We start from the raw sequence: 24,227 nt of genomic DNA on the forward strand, positions 1-24,227 counted from the left end.
TGGAATGATTTCTCATATGCCCACCCTTGTGCGGGTTGCTAGGAATGCTGCTACTAAAGAGGGGAGGGCAGAACTCCAATCTTCCACAGATATGCTGGGAACTCCATCAGCTTCTCCGTCGCCTGGTGGTGGAACCTCAGAAAATCCTGCATCAATGAGCGAGACAGAGCATCAGCTGCATTGTTATGGACCCCAGGTACATGTTTTGCACGAAAGGTAATGTTGATTTTTAAGCAGATCAAAACCAAGTGTTTTAGGAGACGGAGCACCATTCTGCAGGTTGCTTTTTAATCGCCTCTACCACCGCCATGTTATCCGACCAGAATAGCACTGATCTATCTGTGAACGTCAGGGCCCAGATGGTGACAGCAACAATAATGGGGAACATTTCTAAAAATGCTACATTCCTTGTAATCTCATTCTCCACCCACTCAACTGGCCAGTTACCGCTGCACCAGTTGATGCCCAGAATGGCACCAAAACCTACACTTCCAGCTGCATCAGTGAATAATCCGAGGGTAGGACTAGGAACTGGATGATGAGGCCAAATGATCGCCCCATTAAAATCCAGTAAAAAGGCATTCCAGATTTTCAAATCCTCCCTAACTTCAAGCGACAGTCTAGTGTGATGATGCTTCTCAGTCAAACCAATCATTGCCCTAGCGATGGACCTGGAAAAAGGGCAGCCCATGGGGATAATCCGTAAGGCGAAATTCAGTTGACCTACCAGAACTTTCAGCTGATGCAGAGTGACTTTCTTTTGTAACAATACTGAGCTGTTGGAATTCTTAAAAACCCGCAATTTATCAGAGGGTAAGCGACATCCACCTGCTATGGAATCTATCTCAATCCCCAGAAATGTGATGCAGGAAGAGGGGCCTTCAGTTTTGTCAGCGGCTAATGGGACCCCAAATTATGCAAACATGGAAGTCAAAGCCTGTAGGGCCCACAAGGACCCAACACCAAAAAATCATCCAAATAGTGTATCACTTCTTTGTGTCCTATGTGCTTGGTGAATATCTATTGCAACAAGGTGCTAAATTGTTCAAAGTAACTGCAGGACACACTACAATCCATTGGCAAGCATTTATCATGGAATCCCGATTGCCACACACAAAAAGGCCGAGCCTTTTTGGGGGGCGCTTAAATAGCCCCCCTCATAGTGCGCGGCAGCCGGAACTGGAAGCAATGCAGCCCCGCAAACTCCACAGCATTACTTCCGCCCTCACACCTCATGAGGTGTGAGGGCGGAAGTACTGCTGGCCAGCCTGACGCACAACTAGTGCCAGGAGATTTGGGCCACGGCGGCCCCAAGCATGAAGGGGCCGCGCTCCCCCCATTTTGGGGGGGTCGCTTTTCCAAAGGAAGGAGACTAGCTTAGGCACTCCAACAACCCATCAATTTCTGTGCAGCAGAAGTGCAAACAAAAATAGGAAAGAAAAAAAAAACAAGCTCCGAAATGTCTCTCAAAAGAGGTGTGTGTACCCTTGAATAACTTAAAACATGACCTTTTTCAATACAATGTTTTAGCATTAATCTCCCTCATACAGACTAATATGTGCCGCCAAGATACCATTTAGGAGAAAACTGCACTTTAAAAATGATGATTATCATGACATGACAAGACATGACATAAAATCATACAACATAACCAAACATAACAAAAAAAAGTATAAAATACAAATCTGCTTAGATATTCAACAACAAAATAGCATAAGAATACATTCCATAACGTAACATAACACAACGCAACATAACATGCATAAAATAATATTACATAACATTGCATTAGCGTGTGTTTAGGTGTTGCTATTTTAAGTAGCACATGTTAGCATTGTAGATTGTTGCATGTGCACAAATATATGGTTTTGAAATCAACTGAATACTCACGAGTGCATCGCGTAACTTCGCCATTATATGAACTGCTCCTTGGTCAGCACTCGATGACTTAAAGTGAAAATGTGAATACTTAACTAAATACAGACATAGTCATAAGCACAGATTTTTCAAGAAACGTGTTTTTATTTATTGAATGAGTAAGTAGAGACTATTAACATAGAGCGCTCTTCGTTTTGCGAAGTCATAAACTAAGACGCTTCAACGGAGATTATAAAATCTTTACATTTATCAGCTAAATTATACCTTCAGGTGAATTCGTGGTTTCAAATGGTTCTGCCTGAGGTGCAGCAGGGTGGTGTCACGCGCCGATGCGGTCTTTGGCACTGGCTGGTTAAACAGTGGTCTGCCTTTGTGCGTGTGTTTGCACAGCACCTTCTAGAGACGTCGATAAATTAAAAACCGTGTTTGCTCTGGTGGAAAGACAATGGCGCTCTTGTATTGCTGCTAGGTAAATACTGGTTGAGGGGGGGTGTCAAGCACTTTAACAGAGGTAAAGTAAACGGCATCAGTGGTCTGTGTTTCCTAAATGTCCGTCTAAATGAGTTTCATTGTCTTGTTGATTGATTAGAGGCAGGCCTGAGTTTTACCACTCATTGCATTGCAATTGAGTCATCAAGGTGTTTTATCTTTTCAATCAATATTGACACAGACAGATTGAAGGTTGCCTTTTCTCCTGTGAACCTCTAAGCAGCAGCATGAGATAAAGAGGGGCGGCGGGCGGTAACATTCTTTAGTTACAAGGCTGAATAATAAGGAGCTTACAAAGAACATATTGTACCTGAGAAAAGACATTCAATAAGCTGTGTTTTCAAGAAAGTTTATGTTTTTTGTTTGCAGTGAAGGCAAACTGGTAAATGAGCCGGCTTATTTTTTTAATTTTTAAGCAGGGTTTCAAATACTCTCAGACTTTCACTGTCACAGTTGCTGGCCTTTAAGACGAAATTGCTCTGTTTTGAGAGCAGGTTCTACAGACTTTGAGAAGCACGATAGGACCCACTGCCAGAGTTGTAATTCATGTTGTAATATGTGAACTGAAGTGGCTGAAATAATATTTTGGGTAAAAAAAACTCAGGTGAATGGTTTTGCAGGGTCCCTGGCATCTCCTGCACTAAGTGAATATGTAGCTTATTGGCATTTGAATATCAGCAAGAAGGTCATTTGTAGTTTGGGGGAATAGCAGAAATACCGACACTGGCAGTTCTGCCACCCAACTAAACATGTGTTGGTCACCAAGTCACATGATTCACTTGCCCAATCCAGGAGCTCAAATGGCCCGAAGCATTTTGGAAACAGTCAGCCAGCCATCCCATTTTAAAACATTTACATCAAGAAGAAATGAATTTATTTCAACTTCTGAAATTAAAGCAAATACTAGTTCAAACCAAACAACTGTCTGCAAGATGTTCTGCAATTTCTATAAATTAATATATAAAACAAATTGTTTTTTTTAAAAATACAAACAAACTCAGGTATTCATACTCTGGAGCCATGAAAATACATTTCCCATGTAAGTTTACCAAGAGTTTCAGGATACCCCTGGCAAGAAAAATATCAAGAATTAAAAGGGGAGAGGTTGGAAACAGGAAGGAGAAAATGGAAGGAGACCACACTGACATGAAAAAGTCAAGAATGGTTGTTTATTCTTTATAGTTTGTATTAAATGTGCTAGAATTTATATTTCCGTTCTATTATTTAGTCTTCATGAGTTTCTTTTCTGACATCTAAAGATGTCTACATGTGGAAGGTATATTTGAAACATGATTTGGCTGCTCTAATATGTAAATGAGGACCAGCAATTGTTGGATAGTTTGCTTTTTAATAAGATTATGACGTGAAAGCGATTCTGCATAACATCATATACAGTCCTACCTCTCAAGTGGGGGTTTGAAGCAGATTAAGGGCTGTGCGTTATAAAATTAAAGAATAAATAAATGGTTTTAGACATTTCCTGTAGTTCATGCAGCCTGGGCGTTACAACAATTGTGAAGGTAAAGTTTTTTGAGACTTACTTTGAATCAAATTTTTGAATCAAAGCATATAAGCAGTATGGTTAGAATTCTACTTATTATGGGAGTCTTTTGAACATATCGGTCCATTTTGGTCTCAAATCTTCTTGCCCACCATTATTTGATTTTCACTGAAGGGCGAGGTGGACCTGAAAGCATATAAATGGATGTCTGCTTTCAAATGCATTGTTTTCCAATGATCCGTTGAGCCCGATTTATATCTTGATGGTATAGGTTGTGCATCTATACCACCAAGATAATGGTCCGAATACTTCATCACCGCTGTATCCAAAAGCCTCTGATGTTGGAGAAGTGTCTGCCCATCCAATTTGGCTAGGCGGGCATATAGGCATTATTTTACTGTCTGTCGTTGCCAGGCAAACCCTTGTGGTGAGGGACAGTAAAATAGAAATAATCCCACCCCCCTCGCAATAGGAGATGACTTCCATAGTAAGGGGGGCATTTTATTTTGTATTTTCAAAATGAAAATTAATTTCAGGATTTTATTTTCAAGAATCACAAAAATAAAACTGGTTGGAGCAGGGCTCCGTCCTGCTGATGGATCCTTGCACCAAGGGTAAAGCGCCCCCCCCCAAAGTGCTCTCTTTGGCACAGGAGGTGCGCAGGGCTGGCCGGGGGCTTCCGCTCCCACACCTCATGAGGTGTGGGGGCGGAAGTACTAGGCTAGGTGAACATTATGGCAACGTGGACTGCCGGCCGAATCCGGCCACCGCAAACCAGTGGGGGGCTATTTAAGAGCCACCCCAAGAAGGCTCGTCCTTCTTTCTGGTTTGCGGCGGCCGGGTTCGTGCGGAGCTCGCATTTGTCCCACCCACCCTCTCCTTAGTTAAGTTGGGAGTCTAGGTCTTTTAGCGGAAATTGAGATATAAAAGTGGCTAGAAATAACAGGGGGGTCCCCATGGTTGGGGCCCCGGGAGGACACCCGGGATGGGATCCTGAAGTTCTGAGCCAACCTGCGGACGTACACACCAGATCATGGGGTAAGGGAGTTCAGATCGCTTGGGGGTGCCATGCGGCGCGCAGCTCTTGCCCGCCCCGGTATACCCTGAGTATGATTGGTGTTTGAAGGGTGGGCGGAACCCTGGGCATGAGGACAAGGAACAGTGTAGTCAGGGTAACCGCTCCTCCTAGGGTTACAGATGAGATATGGGTCACCTGTGTGGTCCAATGGTGGTTCAGCACAGGAAGGGATCCTGTCAGGAAAAAGATTTATGATCACTAATTAACAGGATGTGTAGTTATTGTAAATATTTGTGCAAAGATCTTTATGCTTGATTTATGAATATGTTTGATTTAAAGAACTTATTTGGTGTTTAAATAAAAAACACTTCCAACAACTGAAGCTTGTCGGTCTGTGTATAGCTGGTGGGGGGAGTGTGGGCTGCCTGGAGGCCTCCGGATCCTGACAGCAAAATGCACTGGCAAAACTCGCTGTAATGGCAGTGCCTCTGCTTGTGGATTTATAAATATGGCAGGCTGTCCTGCACCAGGGGGATGGAGTAATTTACTCTGCCCCTGACAGAAAAATGGGCTGATCTCCGATTTATAAATTGGGCCATAAGTGGTCAGGACATAAAAATGTATTACTTAATAGGTACATTGACTTCCTAGTAAGACCTATATTACATTTTGTGGCTCTTTCTATGATTCACTGAGCATAGATTATTAGAAAACAAGGCCACATACATCAAACATGTCATCGGTCATACACCTGAAGAGAGTGCTGCTTTTAGTTCCAAGATTCAAGTAAGTGGGAGATGATGGTGTAAGCTTTGACCTTCCAATAGCCTTTAGGAAAAGAATGTTAGCAAACATGTCACGACTATTGTACTTTTTAAAAATATATTCTTGTTGGAAATGGCCTTTCTGCAGGGTCACCCACAAACCTTCACCCTTCCTCCTTCTCTTTTTCCCCTTTTTCTGACCTAATTTTTGCTGGCTTTAGGACTCTGCGCACTTTACCACTGCTAATCCGTGCTAAAGTGCATATGCTCTCTCCTTAAAACATGGTGGCATTGGCTCATACCCAATTGGCTTATTTAAATTACTTATAAGTCCCTAGCAAAGTGCACTACATGTGCCCAGGGCCTGTAAATTAAATGCTATTAGTGGGCTGCAGCACTGGTTGTGCCACCCACAGAAGTAGCCCCCCCTAACCATGTCTCAGGCCTGCCATTGCAGGACCTGTGTGTGCAGTTTCACTGCCACTTCGACTTGGCATTTAAAAGTAATTGCCAAGCCTTAACCCTCCCCTTTTTCTACATATAAGTCACCCCCAAAGTAGGCCCTAGGTGGCCCATAGGGTAAGGTGATATGTAGGTAAAAGGCAGGGCATGAACATGTGTGTTCGATTTGTGCTGGTAGTGTAAAACTCCTAAATTCGTTTTACACTGCTGTTAGGCCTGCTCCTTTCATAGGATAGCATTAGGGCTACCCTCATATACTGTTTGAGTGGTAGATCCTTATCTGAAAGGAGTAGCCAGTTCATATTTAGTATGGCCAGAATGGTAATAGACAGTCCTGATTACTGGTGAAGTTGGATATTATATTACTACTTTAGAAATGCCACTTTTAGAAAGTGAACATTTCTCTGCACTTAAATCTTTCTGTGCCTTACAATCCACGTCTGGCTGGGTTTAGTTGACAGCTCCTTGTGCATTCACTCAGACACACCCCAAACACAGGATACTCAGCCTCACTTGCATACATCTGTATTTTGAAAGGGTCTTCCTGGGCTGGGAGGGTGGAGGGCCTGCTCTCACACAAAGGACTGCCACACCCCCTACTGGAACCCTGGCAGACAGGACTGATCTGAGTGGGGAGTTGGGGCACTTCTCAGCCACTCTTTGAAGTCTTACCCACTTCAAAGGCATATTTGGGTATATAAACAGGGCCTCTGACCCTACCAACTCTGACACTTCCTGGAGAAGAAACTTGTAACCAGAACCTGCACCCTGCCAAGAAGAACTGCCTGGCTGCACAAAGGACTCACCTGACCGCTTTCTGTGAAGGACTGCTGCCTTGCTGTTGCCCTGCTACCTTGCTGCTCTCTGGCTGTGGTGAAGAAGTGCTCTCCCAGGGCTTGGATAAAGCTTGCCTCCTGTTCCCTGAAGTCTCAGGACCAAAAAGACTTCATCTCTACAAGAAGGACTCCTTGTGCGGCAAAATTTGAAGCACAGCCTGCTAGACAAAGCCCCCCCACCTATACCAGATATAGCATCACAATAAAAGGGAGTGTTGCTTAAAATGAAGCTGGCCTATTGGCTTTGGCAGAGATCACCACACCTCAATATAAAACAAGCCTACTGGCTGTGACAAGGGATCCCCTCTTCAATATAGAAGGCAAATCTATTGGTTTTGTCAGGGGATCATCTCATTAAAATAGAACAATGACAAAATGTTAAAAGTCACCATCATACCAATGGAATCAGTAACCATTTTTAAATACAATCATTATTCTTAATAAAAGCTTTGCCATGTCACGATCAGCTATACAATAAAGCATTGAGATAAAAATAAAATTTCTTAATAATTCTTCTGGAAAACTAGGCCACATAAAATTAAGCCACATGACCAACTTCTAGAGGATCTTGCACTCCCAAGCTGTAGGGCAAAAGCTCTAGCCCAATGTGCTTGAAATAATGTGCCTCCCCAGGTTACGTTTCCTAGAACCTGGGAGACAGAGGGGAATGTTTTAAAAGCTACCCAAGAGGGGGCTGTAGCATTCCTACCATCTCCTCCTCCTCAATGCTCATGTAGAACCAATTCTGTATGAGGAATTGTGCATACTTTGGTCATTTTTCCACACAGAAATAGCACATTTATATCTATAATTTAGATGTTTCTGGCTTAGTCAATCATAATTGTCACATGGTATGGCAGTCATCAGGAGTGTACATCACACTTGAACACCTGAAACAATATTTCCCAGAGCTCTTTTATGTTTTAGTTTGTTATTCATTTTATGAATTAGAGGTTCTGGGAGACATTAAGGATCTGAACTATGAATGAGAGCAAATATCAGATTGGCCCTATCTAGCCTCACTGTGGCCTTCAACATGAATTCCCATATAATTTAAGAAAACGGTTAAAGGATGTACTCAAGCTTCCCCATACTTACCAGAAACACTTCTTTGACCTGTCCCGGTGATAGGAAATTTCAAGTGCAATTACTTAAATTGATTTGACCAAAGGATGCGTACTATGAAGTTTGACAATCTTGCTAATAGTCTCTCACATAGACTTGACAAACAAAACAATTGCATGCTTCTGGATGATATAATTAAAATATTATAGGCTCAGATTTCTCAAACAGGTTCTTCAAGATTATACATCGTCCACTGCTACACTCCTGCACTGTTCCTGCTTATATGTTGCTCTTTCTAATTGCAGTGTTTCAGTTTGCTGCAATCACAGACAGAGGTGGGTGAGGTACTAAAGGCCGAAGCTTGGCTCGAGCCTCTGGCTCAGCTCGGGGTCCTCGTGGACCTCGAACTCAAAATGAGCCAAGCTTTTTTATGGCTGCTGTCTGCCATCCACACTCTAAAAACAAAACAACCAGCTTTGATGTTAAAAAGAAAATAAATAAAAATATATAGTCACTATATTGCATGATGTGAAGCCGTAGAACCTGGGATGAATCCTCGTTTTTACTCCTTGACCAAATGGTCTGATCCTCAGCAAATATTTTTTTTTATCAAACCTTTTTTTGTATCTCGTCATATATGAAAGCACACCCAAAAAAATTAATTCTGTCTGTGTGCTGTAAAAAAACCTTTTGTGCTTCATATCACAGCTAATAATCAGGGCCACTGGAATTAGGTGACACTGTACCTGCAGCATTTCTTCGCATACTTATGGATTTGCTCTATTTGACATATAATTTTTTTTTATTCTAGTTCAAACGGATCAAAAGTCACAATAAATGCAGCAACGACACTTCGCAAAGGGTGACTTTTCACCTTTCATTTGCATAGTGCTTCATTTGGGTGTTACACTTGTACTAGCAGCTTGTACTTTGTCTCAGCAGTGTTAATGTATGAAAAAAATCAAAATAATGAACTGATGCTATCAAAATATACTGCATTATGCTGCAGAATATGTATTTTCTTCCTGCATCAGTAAGTAAATCCTGCTGCATAATTTGGTCCTCCTTTGTGGCAACATTCCAGTGGCCGTGCCTGTAAGTTTGTTCCATGTGTAATTGGAATCTCAGCCACGCATATGGTGCACATGACTACTGAGTTGCTTCTTAGTTCACTCGGGCATTGTCCTCAGGGAAGGGATGAGGCAGGAGTGTTTCTGAATTAATGTTTAAAAAAAAACATTTTTAATAGATACCTCTCAATGCAGTGGTATGATCAAGTGTACTAAGGTGAAACACACCTACATGCTAGAAAAATGAATTTTTAAAAATTTTGAGAGGCTTTATCATATTTTGCATGATGTTTGTTGTATGATTTACATGCCAACTATTTTCACGGGTCGGCTAACCCTTGGCTCGGCTTTCGGGTTGGTGCTCCATCTTAGTTTGTTGGCTTGCCCACCTCTATTCAAGGTGTATTGAAGGCATCATTATTAATCAACAAGGTGTCATTTATAAATTTGCAATAGTGCTACCATTTCAACAACAAGGTTTGTACTCCTAACATTTATTTTGAAAATGACAGTGATATTTTAGCAATTATTTTAGTTTTTTTCTCTGGTTAAGACCAGCCTCAGGGAGTTATTTTTTTTAATTCATGTTTATACATAAGGGGAGCGGCCCCTTGGGCAAGGGCTGCAACCCAGGGGGGCAAAATATTTTTAGCCCTTTTCTCCCCCCTTAGGGGCAGATCGGCCCATTATATTTGGGGGGTGGGGGGCAGAAACCCCTAGACACCAGGGATATATATTTTTGTATCTTTACTTCTTTTTTTATATATAAGGGTCGCTCCCCTGGGGGGAAATTGTATTAAGGCCATTTCTGCCCCCCTTGGGGGCAGATCGGCCTGTTTTTATTAGGCCAATCTGACCCCAAGGGGGGCAGAAACCACTATTCACCACAGATTTTTCATTGTTGTCAGTTCCACCTGAGGGGTGCGACCCCTTAGTGTGACAAAGTAGCCTCTTTCTAGCCTTGTTACCCCCACTTTTGGCCTGTTTGTGAGTATATGTCAGGGTGTTTTCGCTGTCTCACTGGGATCCTGCTAGCCAGGGCCCAGTGCTCATAGTGAAAACCCTATGTTGTCAGTATGTTTGTTATGTGTCACTGGGACCCTCCTAGCCATGACCCCAGTGCTCATAAGTTTGTGGCCTATATGTATGTGTTCCCGGTGTGATGCCTAACTGTCTCACTGAAGCTCTGCTAACCAGAACCTCAGTGGTTATGCTCTCTCTGCTTTCCAAATTTGTCACTAACAGGCTAGTGACTAAATTTACCAATTCACATTGGCATACTGGTACAACCATATAATTCCCTAGTATATGGTACTGAGGTACCCATGGTATTGGGGTTCCAGGAGATCCCCATGGGCTGCAGCATTTATTTTGCCACCCATAGGGAGCTCTGACAATTTTTACACAGGCCTGCCAGTACAGCCTGAGTGAAATAACGTCCACGTTATTACACAGCCATTTACCACTGCACTTAAGTAACTTATAAGTCACCTATATGTCTAACCTTCACCTGGTGAAGGTTGGGTGCAAAGTTACTTAGTGTGTGGGCACCCTGGCACTAGCCAAGGTGCCCCCACATCGTTCAGGGCAAATTCCCCGGACTTTGTGAGTGTGGGGACACCATTACACACGTGCACTGTACATAGGTCACTACCTATGTACAGCGCCACAATGGTAACTCCAAACATGTCTAAGATCATGGAATTGTCACCCCAATGCCATTCTGGCATTGGGGTGACAATTCCATGATCGCTAGGGTCTCTAGCACAGAACCCGGGTACTGCCAAACTGCCTTTCCGGGGTCTCCACTGCAGCTGCTGCCAACCCCTCAGACAGGTTTCTGCCCCCCTGGGGTCCAGCCAGCCCTGGCCCAGGAAGGCAGAACAAAGGAATTTCTCTGAGAGAGGGTGTAACACCTTCTCTCTTTGGAAATAGGTGTGAGGGCTGGGGAGGAGTAGCCTCCCCCAGCCTCTGGAAATGCTTTGATGGGCACAGATGGTGCCCATCTCTGCATAAGCCAGTCTACACCGGTTCAGGGATCCCCCACCCTGCTCTGGCGCGAAACTGGACAAAGGAAAGGGGAGTGACCACTCCCCTGGTCCCCAGAGCTCCTCCAGTGTGTCCCAGACCTCTACCATCTTGGAAACAGAGGTGTTTGTGGCACACTGGACTGCTCTGAGTGGCCAGTGCCAGCAGGTGACGTCAGAGGCTCCTTCTGATAGGCTCTTACCTCTCTTGGTAGCCAATCCTCCTTCCTAGGTAGCCAAACCTCCTTTTCTGGCTATTTAGGGTCTCTGCTTTGGGGATCTCACCAGATAACGAATGCAAGAGCTCATCAGAGTTCCTCTGCATCTCCCTCTTCACCTTCTGCCAAAGGATCGACCGTTGACTGCTCAAGACGCCTTCAAAACCGCAACAAAGTAGCAAGATGACTACTAGCAACCTTGTATCGCTTCATCCTGCCGGCTTTCTCGACTGTTCACAGGTGGTGCATGCTCTGGGGGTAGCCTGCCTCCTCTCTGCACCAGGAGCTCTGAAGAAATCTCCCGTGGGTCGACTGAATCTTCCCCCTGCAACTGCAGGCAACAAAAGACTGCATCATCGGTCCTCTGGGTCCCCTCTCAGCATGACGAGCATGGTCCCTGGAACTCAGCAACTCTGTCCAAGTGACTCCCACAGTCCAGTGACTCTTCAGTCCAAGTTTGGTGGAGGTAAGTCCACGCTAGACTGCATTGCTGGGTACCGCGTGATTTGCAGCTGCTCCGGCTCCTGTGCACTCTTCCAGGATTTCCTTCATGCACAGCCAAGCCTGGGTCCCCGACACTCTAACCTGCAGTGCACAACCTTTTGAGTTGTCCTCTGGCGTCGTGGGACTCTCTGTTATGACTTCGGGTGGACTCCGGTTCACTTTTCTTCTAAGTGCCTGTTCAGGTACTTCTGCGGGTGCTGCCTGCTTCTGTGAGGGCTCCCTACGTTGCTGCGTGCCCCCTCTGTCTCCTCATCCAAGTCGTCACATCCTGGTCCCTCCTGGGCCAGAGCAGCATCCAAAAACCCTAAACGCGACCCTTGCAGCTAGCAAGGCTTGTTTGTGGTCTTTCTGCGTGGGAACACCTCTGCAAGCTTCTTCACGACGTGGGACATTCATCCTCCAAAGGGGAAGTTCCTAGTCCTCTTCGTTCTTGCAGAACACCAAGCTTCTTCCAACCGGTGGCAGCTTCCTTGCACCCTCAGCTGGCATTTCTTGGGCTCCTGCCCACTCTCGACACTGTCGCAACTCTTGGACTTGGTCCCCTTGTCTTACAGGTACTCAGGTCCAGAAATCCACTGTTGTTGCATTGCTGGTGTTTGTTCTTCCTGCAGAATCCCCCTGTCACGACTTCTGTGCTCTCTGGGGATAGTAGGTGCACTTTACACCTCCCTTTCAGGGTCTTGGGGTGGGCTATTTTTCTAACCCTCACTGTTTTCTTACAGTCCCCGCGACCCTCTACAAGCTCACATAGGTTTGGAGTCCATTCATAGTTCGCATTCCACTTTTGGAGTATATGGTTTGTGTTGCCCCTATACCTATGTGCTCCTATTGCAATCTACTGTAATTTTACATTGCTTGCATTACTTCCTTCTGCTATTATCTGCATAATTTTGGTTTGTGTACATATATCTTGTGTATATTTCTCACCCTCATACTGAGGGTACTCACTGAGATACTTTTGGCATATTGTCATAAAAATAAAGTACCTTTATTTTTAGTATATCTGTTTATTGTTTTTCCTTATGATATTGTGCATATGACACCAGTGGTATAGTAGGAGCTTTACCTGTCTCCTAGTTCAGCCTAAGCTGCTTTGCCATAGCTACCTTCTATCAGCCTAAGCTGCTAGAAACACCTCTTCTACATTAATAAGGGATAACTGGATCTGGCACAAGGTGTAAGTACCTCTGGTACCCACTACAAGCCAGGCCAGCCTCCTACAAATCTATTGTAACTTTACACTGCTTGCATTACTTTTCTAGCTATTAACTGCATAATTTTGGTTTGTGTACATATATCTTGTGTATATAACGTATCCTCATACTGAGGGTACTCACTGAAATACGTTTGGCATAATGTCATAAAAATAAAGTACCTTTATTTTTAGTACTTCTGTGTATTGTGTTTTCTTATGATATTGTGCATATGACACCAGTGGTATAGTAGGAGCTTTACATGTCTCCTAGTTCAGCCTAAGCAGCTTTGCCATAGCTACCTTCTATCAGCCTAAGCTGCTAGAAACACCTCATCTACACTAATAAGGGATAACTGGACCTGGCACAAGGTGTAAGTACCTCTGGTACCCACTACAAGCCAGGCCAGCCTCCTACACCTAGGCAAGGGTTGCTCCCCTGGGGGGCAAGTTTGCTGTAGGGTATTTCTGCCCCCCTTGGGTGCAGATCGGCCTATTGTAATTAGGCTGATCTGCCCCCGGGGAGGGAGGCAGTAAACCCTAGACACCAGGGATTTTTGTTTTTGTGTTTATTTTATTTTTTTATATGTGGGGAGCGACCCCTTAGGCAAGGGGCTTTCCCCTGGGGAAGCAAATTTCTTTTAGGCCATTTCTGCTCCCCATGGGGGCAGATCGGCCTATTTCTGTTAGGCTGATCTGCCCCGAGGGGGCAGAATCCACTTAGGCACCAGGGGTTTGTGTGAGTGTATGTGTGTGTTTTGTTTGGGCGGCAGCACCTTCGGCAAGGTCACTTCCATGGGGTGGGGTGAGGCACATTACTGTTGGCCAAGGCCCATCTGCCCCCAACAGGGTGGTGGCTACCAACCAGTATGGGCCTGGTTATGCCTCCACCCCAACTGAAAGGGGTAACAGTCTTTCAGCTCTCCCCGCACACTAAAACATCTTATCCCACAGCAAGCAAGAGGAATTTTTTTTATTTTGGGTTTTGTTTTCACATTGAGCCAGCAGAGCATGGCTAACTTTCAAAATCGTCCCACTTGGAATGGTGAGGGCTGCACTTTCTGGACTTTGGGATGCTGCCATGTAGAAAAATCCACAAGACCTAGACACATCTGAAAACTAAACATCTGGGTGATTCCAGGGTGGTGTGCTTCACATGCACCCCCCACCATTTTCTTACTCACAATGCCCTACAAACCTCCAACTTTGCTGGAAATCACACTTTGTTCCAACATTTTTGTGATGGAACCTTCCGGAATCTGCAGGAATCCACAAAATTCCTACCACCCAGCATTGTCTCATCTACACCAATAAAAATTCTGCTACACTTTTCAGCCTAAAAATGTTTTTTTCAAACTGCCCTTTTGGACCCGCTTTGGTTCCCCCTCAATTTCGACATGTTTTTGGCACTTCCCTGTCACAGGTATTTGGCCCACCTACCCAAGTGAGGTATAATTTTTAGTGAGAGACTGAGGGGAATGTTGGGTGGTAGGAAATTTGTGCTGGTGTGGTGATCCCACACAGGAATTTGGGGGAAAATGTGATTGTTTAGCTAAATTTGAGGTTTGCTGAAGATTCTGGGTAAGAAAACATCGGGGGATCCATGCAAGTCACACCTCCCTGGTCTCCCTCGGGTGTCTAGTTTTCAGAAATGTCTGGGATTGGCAGGTTTCCCTAGATGGCTGCTGAGCCCAGGACCACAAACGCAGGTGCCCCCGCGAAAAAATGTAGTTTTGTATTTGATCATTTTGATGTGTCCAGATAGTGTTTCGGGGCATTTCCTTTTTAACGGGTACCATGCCTACCCACACAAATAAGGTACCATTTTTATCGGGAGACATGGGGGAATACTGGGTGGATGGAAATGTATTGCTCCTCTTAGATTCCAGAACTTTCTGTCACCGAAATGTGAGGAAAAAGTGTTTTTTTGGCCAAATTATGAGGTTCGCAAAGGATTCTGGGTAACAGAACCTGGCGAGAGCCCCACAAGTCACCCAATCTTGGATTCCCCTAGGTGTCTAGTATTAAAAAATGCAGAGGTTTGGTAGGTTTCCTTAGGTGTGGGCTGAACTAGAGGCCAAAATCCACAGCTTGGCACTTTCCAAAAAACAGCTCTGTTTTCTTTGGGAAAATGTGATGTGTCCATGTTGTGTTTTGGGGCATTTCCTGTTGCGGATTCTAGGCCTACCCTCACAAGTGAGGTACCATTTTTATCAGGAGACTTAGGGGAGCACTGGGTGGAAGGAAATTTGTGGCTCCTCTCAGATTCCAGAACTTTGTCACCGAAATGGGAGGAAAAAGTGTTTTTTAGCCAAATTTTGAGGTTTGCAAAGGATTCCTGGTAACAGAACCTGGTGAGAGCCCCACAAGCCACCCCATCTTGGATTCCCCTAGGTGTCTAGTATTAAAAAAATCACAGGTTTGGTAGGTTTCCCTAGGTGCCGGCTGAACTAGAGGCCATAATCTACAGCTAGGCACTTTGCAAAAAGCATGTCAGATTTCAATGTCAAAATGTGATGTGTCCATGTTGTGTTTCCTGTCGCGAGCATTAGGCCTACCCATGCAAGTGAGGTACCATTTTTATTGGGAGACTTAAGTTAACACAGAATAGCAATACAAGTGTTATTGCCCATTGTCTTTCTCTACATTTTTGCCTTCCAAATGTAAGACAGTGTGTAAAAAAAACATCTATTTGAGAAATGCCCTGTTATTCACATGCTAGTATGGGCACCCTGGAATTCAGAGATGTGCAAATAACCACTGCTTCTCAACACCTTATCTTGTGCCCATTTTGGAAATACAAAGGTTTTCTTTGTACCTATTTTTCACTCTTTATATTTCAGCAAATGAATTGCTGTATACCCGGTATAGAATGAAAACCCATTGCAAGGTGCAGCTCATTTATTGGCTCTGGGTACCTAGGGTTCTTGATGAACCTACAAGCCCTATATATCCCCCCAACCAGAAGAGTCCAGCAGACGAAATGGTACATTGATTTAAAAAATTCACATTGCAGGAAAAAGTTACAGAGTAAAAGGTTGAGAAAAATGGCTGGGTTTTTTCACCTCAATTTCAATCTTTTTTTCAATTTCAGCTGTTATTTTCGTAGGAAAACCTTGTAGGATCTACACAAATTACCCCTTGATGAATGCAGAATGTTGTCTACTTTTCAGAAATGTTTAGCTTTCTGGGATCAAGCATTGGCTTTACACCCATGTCTGTCACTAACTGGAAGGAGGCTGAAAGCACAAAAAACAGTACAAATGCTGTATGTCCCAGTAAAATGCCAAAATTGTGTTTAAAATGGGGTTTTCTGATTCAAGTCTGCCTGTTCCAGATGGGAAGCTGGTGATTTTAGCACCACAAACCCTTTGTTGATGCCATTTTCAGGGAAAAAACACGATCCTTCTTCTGCAGCCCTTTTTTATCCCTTTTTTTGAAAAAAAATGAAACTTTCACTGCATTTTGGCTAATTTCTTGGTCTCCTTCAGGGCAACCCACAAAGTCTGGGTACTTCTAGAATCCCTGGGATGTTGAAAAAAAGGACACAAATTTGGCGTGGAGAGCTTATGTCGACAAAATGTTATGAGGGCCTAAGCACAAACTGCCCCAAATAGCCAAAAAAAGGCCTGGCACCTGAGGGGAAAAGGCCTGGCAGCAAAGGGGTTAATATCTTCATGAAAGTCTGATACATACCCATTATTAACATATTGTAGATGACCAATGAGAAGTGGCTGTTTTTATGCAAATGCCATTTATAAATTCCCATTAATTCACCAAACGCACACAGATTACCTTTCCGTGTTCTATTCATCCTGATGTTCTTATTAGCCCACATGCCATATAATTTACTCAGATGTATAATGAATGGTCTGCTAAATTATAATCGCCAGTATCACACACAGCATGCTATTGACATCTTGTCATATGCATGCATATTGTCAGATAATTTGTTTTATATTTCACGTGTCTCATTTTATTTGTCAGTCTAAATGGTTGGGTATATTATGGGAAATGAAAAATGTCCTTTAGCAAATAATTTTCAAAGGCTGTGCCTACTTTTATTATACGTTTATGAGTGTATGCTGCATAATTTCGGGATTTATACAAAAGTGAGAGTTTGTGATCAGAAAATATCTTACCAGCCACCAGTGTGAACAGAAAATATACTGCAGGTGTTAATTTCTCCTAAAGGCATTTATCTGGCCCCTATTAATACTATTATATTTATTCCTTTTGTTAAACGCTTGTTGGAAGGTTATTTTTCTGTTCACAGTAACAGCTTCTGTGGATTTCAATATACTTCAGTGTTTTCTATTACAAAAAGTTGTCCCTTTGAATGCGTCACATTTTGTCCCAAGGGTTTCTTGCAGACATATGAGAAGACTTTTGTGCCACATAGAAGAATGCAGATCTAGAGCGCAAGTCTGATCAAAGGCACTCTTCACTGCATTATGTATAAGCTTCACCTATTGATGATCAGTGATTGAGAACGAAAACCCACCAGCAGGCAAAATGTGAAAGAGTTGCTAACAAAAGATTTTTTTCGCAATGCCATAGCAAATGAAACTTAAATGGCAAAGCTAATACAATTGAAGTAATATGATAAGAAAGTTACTTAGTGAACCAATGAGTGCCAGTGAATTTATTGGCAATTCAAGCAAGTCTTTATCAAATCAAAATAATTTTATTCAATGAGCCTCAATAGCAAGTATTGGTTAAGCACTACATGTTACTTTAGGAGGCCTGTTCTGGAATTTTTTCTCTCACACTATATAGTGTCCTGCTCACTTTGTGGCCATGTTTCTACTTACCTGCCCTCTGGTGGGAGGCCTCGATTCCAGAATACTGTTCAACATGTTGTCTGTTGGTGTGTGTTGACTATGATGATCCTTAGCTGTATCATGAAAGGGATGCTTTGATGCCCTGAGTGACCAAAGTCCATCTGCCCCTCACACTGACAACCTGAGACCAAAATGTATTGTTGGTTAGAGATATCACATCTCAGGCCGTATTTACTTTTTTACACATCAAACTACTAAATTCTGCACAACAATTGTATTTACATGGTTGCAACATAATATTTTGCCTCTCAATACATAGGCAACTAGAAATCTAGTCACCTACAACCCAATACCTCTCTGTGCATCACAAAACATTCTGTGAACTTGTGGTTTGCCCTTCAACTCAGTACCCCTAACACCGCTGACCATTTTGGAGCCCTCTAAGAGCCCTTCCCAGAGCCACCGATCTTAAGTAAATGCTTCTTCTCTGTACTCTTGAAAGAGGCCAACTGACCCCATAGAAACCCTACCTGGGACACCCCCAGCATCTGCCAGAGAGTCAGTCTAAGCAGCCAGGCCATGTCTTGTTACCCTGATCATGTGTTTGCATATAGGGCTTGCTTAGTTTAACACAGCTTTCAGGGATCGGCCTGTTTCTACCCTCTAGATGTTCACCCTGTTAAAAAATTGAATCTCACTATATCTTCTCTCGTGATTAGGTGAGTTCTTGTATTTTAACTCAGTGGATAAAGCATCAAGTAAGCAGTAGTTTAGACAGGAAGTGTGAGACTGAAATCCTGTTTCATTCTTGGTTGTAGCCAAATTTGCCACCTTTCCATTTTCCAGTGCTGGCCATTTTACTGTACCTATTATTTGAGCTTTCACTGTTGGAACTGCAAATATATTAGCTGCTACCCTCAGGATAGATTCTAAGGGTCAGCTAAGACCAATGTATTCATCAAAGGGTTGCAGATCCTTTGATTTCATAGATAATACATTTTAACTTTCTTAGTAATTCTTCCAATTTAATCTTGCTTACAGTTTTTCTTCGGATGCCTGGTACCAAGAGGCATTCAGGCCCAGATTTATACTTTTTTACGCAAACCTTCGCAAATGCAGTTTTGTGTCAAAAAGTACATTGCCGGCTTGTGCCATTCCAGGATGCCAGCTGGGAGCCAAATTTCTGTAATGATGCAATCTGTCGCAAAGGGTGGGCTAACGTCATGGAAAATGACCTTAGCTGGGTGGGGGTGGGGGTGGCGGTATGGAAGAAAGGGGTTTTGTACCAAAAAGTGACATTTGGCTGGTTAGAGTAAAAAAATATGACCCTAACCAGCCTAGCGTCATTTCTTGATGCAAAACCATCCATACCACATGACTCCTGTCTTATTAAAGACAGGAGTCATGCCCACCACCCCAATGATCAGCACAGGGGACAAGTGTCCCCTGGGCATGGCCATTGCACCCTGTGCCATGTAGGGGGGCTCACTTCAGGGCCCCCAATGGCATTAAAAAAAAGTAAAATACTTCCCTTTACTTACCTATACTTGCCTGGAATGTGGTCCCCCATCCAGTGGTGTCCCTCTGGTGTGGGTGGGGGTGTTCCTGAGGCTTGGGGAGAGCACATGTGGGCTCCTTCCACAGGTCCCCTTATGGCTGCCTTGACCAAGGTGTTAAATAATGGTGTTAAGCAGGCTTAGCGCCATTATTAAGGCCCGCCTCCCTCCCGTGCACCATTTTTGCACGAGAGGATAAATATGGCACTAGAGCCTCAGAGTCATTTTTTGGATGTGAACGCATCTTTGCATCTCATTGACACAAGGTAGGTTCACACATCCAAAAAATGACTTTAACTTCAATATGTTGGAGCTAGACTTGCCTAGCGCCAAAATATAAAGATGGAGTTAAGTTTGTGCTGAATTAGCATAAGAAAATGATGCTAATTCAGCGCAAAGAGTGTGTAAATCTGGATGTGCTTGACTAAGAGTTTTGAAATACTACTGTTTTGTTGAAGATCCCCTTAATTGAACAGACAAGGGTCCACATTTTACAATACTACCATGGATTGACCATAAAACGTCTTGCAGTTACTTATGAAATTCATTTAGCTCTCTATCTTTTTCCAAAACTGTGCCATCTGATGAGATGTCGGATATACATGAGTTCTGCACCACTGTATTTGTTATTTAAATGTCCCACAGGAGGCATGGTATGTCATTATGGTAATTGCTTTTTACGTTCTCATAAGCATTCTTAATTCCATGACTGATTTCTGTTTAGGAGTGTGAAGTGGTCTTAAGCGGTGCCTGGTATGCAGATTATTGCATACAGTAGGATACAGTACTCTTCAACCTTCCTTCATGTTGAGATAGTGTTATAAATATCATGTTTTTTTCATTTTAGGTAGCCTCATTTACTAATTATATATGTTGGTTATTTAGATATAAATGTAAAAGTATGAAATGCTTATCTGTTTATGTCATTAATCATTTGTAGAGTGATAATCGTGTTTGCTTGAATACATTCATGTTATTTTGTATGAAATTAATTCTCTGCTCTTGTGGTTGTTTTAAATAAATACAATTTAATTAAATGGAAGCTGACAATTTCTATTCTCTATTTAATGTTTTGAAAACAATAAGCATGGGTCCACAGAATGTAAGCAGGTGAAAGAGTGCTCTTGTTTATTCAGAAAGGTGTGATAATGATCAGATACATTATATAAATTTAGAACAAAGTGCGAAGAGATAGAGAGGAACTTCATACCCTAGGTTCGGAACAATGGGCCATAGAGAACCACATCAATTTCCCTTGTTGACAGCAAAACACCACTGCATGTGGCTTGTCAGAGGGCTCTGCTTCTTTCTGCCATTTGAGTCGACTTTCTACTCAAGGAACACCTTTCTCAACACAACAGTTGTGACCTGCTGTGACCACCCGCATTGAGAAATCTCTCCAGAAAGCATTCTTGCGCCTGAAAATCACACTAAGGGATGCAAATTCTTGCTTGCCAACTTAATTTTTGTGAGTTGTGCATGAGAACAAATTCTGCCGCGCGGCTGTTGATGGAGTTTTGCTGAAACTCTGAGTTTCAAGCTGAGCATGGAGTGGGCAAAACTACACCGGCAGATGGGAATTTTTCACCCACTCCCACTCCTCAGCCATTAAGGCCACCTTTCCCAAAGACTGGAAACATGCAGAAGTCAAACCATTCTTCAAGAGACCATCTGCTTACATGAGCAAACTCACAAACTACCACCCCATCTCGCTTTCCCTACCAAAGCCCTAGAAAAAGTAATTAATCAACAACTCCCAAAATATCTGGAACAGAACCTTCTCCTAGAAACCTCTTAATCTGGATTCTGCACCAGCCACAGAACTGAGATTGTCTTGATTGCAGCCACCAATTAAATCAGAGTCCTCTTCAATTGGGGAGAAACAGCAACTCTGATCCTCCTCGACTTCTTAGCAGTCTTTGATACCATGTCTCATCGCACCCTGACACCCTGTTCAGAAGACTGCATCACACCGGTATCCAAAGAAACACCCTTATATGAATGCAGAAGGACCATCTTCCTCCATTCACCTCTGAGCCGAAGGACATCATCAGCTGTGTCCCTCAGGGATCATCCCTTAACCCCACCCTCTTCAACACCAACATGACCCACTTGGTCAACACTGTCAGATCCTGTGGAATAAGCATCATATCCTACACAGATAACATATGTGAGAAAGTAGCCTCTTTCTAGCCTTGTTACCCCCACTTTTGGCCTGTTTGTGAGTGTATGTCAGGGTGTTTGTCACTGTTTTCACTGTCTCACTGGGATCCTGATAACCAGGCCTCAGTGCTCATAGTGAAAACACTATGTTTTCAGTATGTTTGTTATGTGTCACTGGGATCCTGCTGGTCAGGACCCCAGTGCTCATAGGTTTGTGGCCTATATGTATGTGTCACTGGGACCCTGTCACACAGGGCCCCAGTGCTCATAGGTGTGCATGTATATGTTCCCTGTGTGGTGCCTAACTGTCTCACTGAGGCTCTGCTAACCAGAACCTCAGTGGTTATGCTCTCTCATTACTTTCAAATTGTCACTGACAGGCTAGTGACCATTTTTACCAATTTACATTGGCTTACTGGAACACCCTTATAATTCCCTAGTATATGGTACTGAGGTACCCAGGGTATTGGGGCTCCAGGAGATCCCTATGGGCTGCAGCATTTCTTTTGCCACCCATAGGGAGCTCTGACAATTCTTACACAGGCCTGCCACTGCAGCCTGAGTGAAATAACGTCCACGTTATTTCACAGCCATTTTACACTGCACTTAAGTAACTTATAAGTCACCTATATGTCTAACCTTTACCTGGTAAAGGTTAGGTGCAAAGTTACTTAGTGTGAGGGCACCCTGGCACTAGCCAAGGTGCCCCCACATTGTTCAGAGCCAATTCACTGAACTTTGTGAGTGCGGGGACACCATTACACGCGTGCACTACATATAGGTCACTACCTATATGTAGCTTCACCATGGTAACTCCGAATATGGCCATGTAACATGTCTATGATCATGGAATTGCCCCCTCTATGCCATCCTGGCATTGTTGGTACAATTCCATGATCCCAGTGGTCTGTAGCACAGACCCTGGTACTGCCAGACTGCCCTTCCTGGGGTTTCACTGCAGCTGCTGCTGCTGCCAACCCCTCAGACAGGCAGCTGCCCTCCTGGGGTCCAGCCAGGCCTGGCCCAGGAGGGCAGAACAAAGAACTTCCTCTGAGAGAGGGTGTGACACCCTCTCCCTTTGGAAAATGGTGTGAAGGCAGGGGAGGAGTAGCCTCCCCCAGCCTCTGGAAATGCTTTGTTGGGCACAGATGTGCCCAATTCTGCATAAGCCAGTCTACACCGGTTCAGGGACCCCTTAGCCCCTGCTCTGGCGCGAAACTGGACAAAGGAAAGGGGAGTGACCACTCCCCTGACCTGCACCTCCCCTGGGAGGTGTCCAGAGCTCCTCCAGTGTGCTCCAGACCTCTGCCATCTTGGAAACAGAGGTGCTGCTGGCACACTGGACTGCTCTGAGTGGCCAGTGCCACCAGGTGACGTCAGAGACTCCTGCTGATAGGCTCCTTCAGGTGTTAGTAGCCTTTCCTCTCTCCTAGGTAGCCAAACCCTCTTTTCTGGCTATTTAGGGTCTCTGTCTCTGGGGAAACTTCAGATAACGAATGCAAGAGCTCATCCGAGTTCCTCTGCATCTCCCTCTTCACCTTCTGATAAGGAAACGACCGCTGACCGCGCTGGAAGCCTGCAAACCTGCAACATAGTAGCAAAGACGACTACTGCAACTCTGTAACGCTGATCCTGCCGCCTTCTCGACTGTTTTCCTGCTTGTGCATGCTGTGGGGGTAGCCTGCCTCCTCTCTGCACCAGAAGCTCCGAAGAAATCTCCCGTGGGTCGACGGAATCTTCCCCCTGCAACCGCAGGCACCAAAAAGCTGCATTACCGGTCCCTTGGGTCTCCTCTCAGCACGACGAGCGAGGTCCCTCGAATCCAGCGACTCTGTCCAAGTGACCCCCACAGTCCAGTGACTCTTCAGCCCAAGTTTGGTGGAGGTAAGTCCTTGCCTCACCTCGCTGGGCTGCATTGCTGGGAACCGCGACTTTGCAGCTACTCCGGCCCCTGTGCACTTCCGGCGGAAATCCTTCATGCACAGCCAAGCCTGGGTCCACGGCACTCTAACCTGCATTGCACGACTTTCTAAGTTGGTCTCCGGCGACGTGGGACTCCTTTGTGCAACTTCGGCGAGCACCATTTCACGCATCCTTGTAGTGCCTGTTTCTGGCACTTCTCCGGGTGCTACCTGCTTCAGTGAGGGCTCTTTGTCTTGCTCGACGTCCCTTCTCTCTGCAGGTCCAATTTGCGACCTCCTGGTCCCTCCTGGGCCCCAGCAGCGTCCAAAAACGCCAAGCGCACGTTTTGCGTGTAGCAAGGCTTGTTGGCATCCTTCCGGCGGGAAAACACTTTTGCACAACTCTCCGAGGCGAGAGGGATCCGCCCTCCAAAGGGGAAGTCTCTAGCCCTTTTCGTTCCTGCAGAAACCTCAGCTTCTTCTGTCCAGTCGAAGCTTCTTTGCACCCGCAGCTGGCATTTCCTGGGCATCTGCCCATCTCCGACTTGCTTGTGACTTTTGGACTTGGTCCCCTTGTTCCACAGGTACCCTAGATTGGAAATCCACAGTTGTTGCATTGCTGGGTTGTGTCTTTCCTGCATTATTCCTCTAACACAACTCTTTTGTCCTTAGGGGAACTTTAGTGCACTTTGCACTCACTTTTCAGGGTCTTGGGGAGGGTTATTTTTCTAACTCTCACTATTTTCTAATAGTCCCTGCGACCCTCTACAAGGTCACATAGGTTTGGGGTCCATTCGTG

The sequence above is a fragment of the Pleurodeles waltl genome, chromosome 1_1 (genome assembly GCF_031143425.1).
Source record: "Pleurodeles waltl isolate 20211129_DDA chromosome 1_1, aPleWal1.hap1.20221129, whole genome shotgun sequence".
Classification (NCBI taxonomy): Eukaryota; Metazoa; Chordata; class Amphibia; order Caudata; family Salamandridae; genus Pleurodeles; species Pleurodeles waltl.